This window comes from Protobothrops mucrosquamatus, unplaced genomic scaffold (genome assembly GCF_001527695.2).
Source record: "Protobothrops mucrosquamatus isolate PMUCROS unplaced genomic scaffold, P.Mucros_1.0 scaffold_76, whole genome shotgun sequence".
Classification (NCBI taxonomy): Eukaryota; Metazoa; Chordata; class Lepidosauria; order Squamata; family Viperidae; genus Protobothrops; species Protobothrops mucrosquamatus.
Genome location: NW_015386152.1, coordinates 4,370 through 6,672, shown reverse-complemented (window position 1 = coordinate 6,672; position 2,303 = coordinate 4,370). Strand labels below are relative to the sequence as shown.

The 2,303-nt window shown below is 45.9% G+C and overlaps 1 protein-coding gene across 1 annotated transcript in view; it reads left to right on the top strand.

The window, feature by feature from the left end:
• LOC107285710 (adenylate cyclase type 6-like) overlaps window positions 1-2,303 on the top strand; it is a 22,047-nt gene that overhangs the window by 15,502 nt on the left and 4,242 nt on the right. The window lies entirely within an intron of this gene.

Here is a 2,303-nt window from a genome sequence, read left to right as displayed (position 1 = left end):
AACATAGGCTCTGGTATCTCAAATTAAAAGACCTAGTCTACTCCATGGCCATTCATGGCTAGCCAGATGCTCCTGGGAAAGGCAGCGGTATGCTCTTGCACACATCCACCATCCTGTTCCCACGCAATGGGTATTCAGAAGAATACATGGAGTTACTAAAGTAGCTGTTGACAGCTTCGTTCCCCACTTCATCAGATGCTATGGAATATTATCTTCAGTTGGCAGGTGGTTCTATACTCACCTGCAGGGCAAAAGGAATTAAAAGTGGGATCATGTGGCATTGAAGTACAAAATATGTCTTATGTGATAGTTGGATTAAGTTACTATTTACCACAGCAACAGCCAATCGTACAACCGATATTGTGGTGTTGTTGTAATTGTCATAGATCACAGTATTTTAAATCCATTGCAGTTAGCTCTTCTACATCAGTATACAGGCAAGTCCTCATTTAACAACCACTCTTTCAGCAACTATTAACAAGCTACAACAGTGCTGGACAAATGGTGCAGTCCTTGATGTTCCAGGCATCCTAGAAACTCTGCAGTCATGGGATTATGATCTAGACAACTAGCTAGCACAGTGGTTCTCAACCTATGGGTCACGACCCCATTTGGGGTCGATCGACCATTTCACGGGGGTTGCCAAGCAAGGCTGTCCGCCATTTTTTCCCCCTTTTCCGGCGGATGCCTTACCTCCCTTGAGCTGGGCCAGCTGGTGGTCGGCCTGCTCCGTCTCTACCGCTTGCCAGCTACGCGTCAGCCGGCGCAGGGGGCGGAACCACGCATGCGCGGCGCTCCCGGGCAGGGAAAGTCCTCGACTTACGACCGGTTGGGTAGTCCTCGACTTACGACCGGTTTAGTCCTCGACTTACGACCGGTTGGGGGTCACGGCATTAAAAAGGTTGAGAACCACTGAGCTAGTACTTAGGATAGCTGCAGCTTCCCACGGTCATGTGATTGCCATTTGCAACTTTCCCTATGGCTTCCCATAAGCAAAGTCAATGGGAAAGCCAGCAGGGAAGGTTACAAGTCTCTCCAGTATGTTTCTTGCACCCCCCTCTGCAGCAGCCACATTGGGCTCCATAGTGCCACACCTTGTGGGCCACCTGACACCCACTCCACCAGGTAGCAGCCAGCCCCGCCATGCTCGTGTCACACCTCATGAACCACTCACTCACACATCCTCCCCCACCCAACAGCAACCACCCCTGGTCTCATCACCCTCTCACTTTGCCTTGTGTCATGCCTTACCTGCCTGCTGACCTGTTTGCAAGCTGCCCGGGGAGTCGCTTGACATTCCGCTTAACAACGGCAACAGGGACTGCCATCACTAAGTGATGCGGTCACCCTTCACAACTGCATTGCTTAGCGACGGAAATTCCAGTCCCAATTATCCTTGTTAACTGAGGACTACCTGTACATCTTATTCAACTTAAGAAAGCACCCATGCATCTGATTAATTGAGCCTTGTCTTTGGGAGCTTATAATACACTGTGTTCTTTTTTGAGTTTCTGCAGCCTCTTTATTGTGGCTGCTGCTCGAGATGAATAATAATAATAATAATAATAATAATAATAATAATAATAATAATAATAATAATAGTAGTAGTAGTAATAATAATAATAATAATAATAATAATAATAATAATGATAATAATAATTAATAAAAAGTTGGAAGGGACCTTGGAGGTCATCTAGTCCAACCCCCTGCTCAGGCAAGAAACCCTATACCATTTCGGACAAATGGCCGTCCAGTTTCTTCTTAAAAACTTCCAGTGTTGGAGCATTCACCGCTTCTGGAGGCAGGTTGTTCCAATGGTTAATTGTTCTAACTGTCAGGAAGTTTCTCCTTAGTTCTAAGTTGCTTCTCTCCTTGATCAGTTTCCATGATGATGCATTTGACCCATTTGAGACATCACAGTAAAAGGCAGGCCATTTTTCTTGTGCAAAAAGCAGGACAGCAGGTGGTGGGGCCAGGCCTCCTCCTCTCCTTGGTTGCCCACATGCATACAAAGAGGAGGGCCTTTGACCTCACTCCTTCTAGTGATTTTAATCAAGATCGTTGCTTCCCAGCTACTACTAGCAGTTGGGAATCGCATTCTTGAATCTCCTCCTGTTAACTGATAACTCTTCTGTGAGGAAAATGGACTGGAAGGTATCTGTGCTCAGAAGCGTGAGTGGCAATGAGTTCAGAAAAATTCACTTCCTCTTTTTAGTGAATTGCCCCTTGTTGTTTTTTCCAGGCTTAAGCTGTGCTTAATTTTCACCAGTTTTGTTTAAAAGAAACCTGATTAACTCATGATG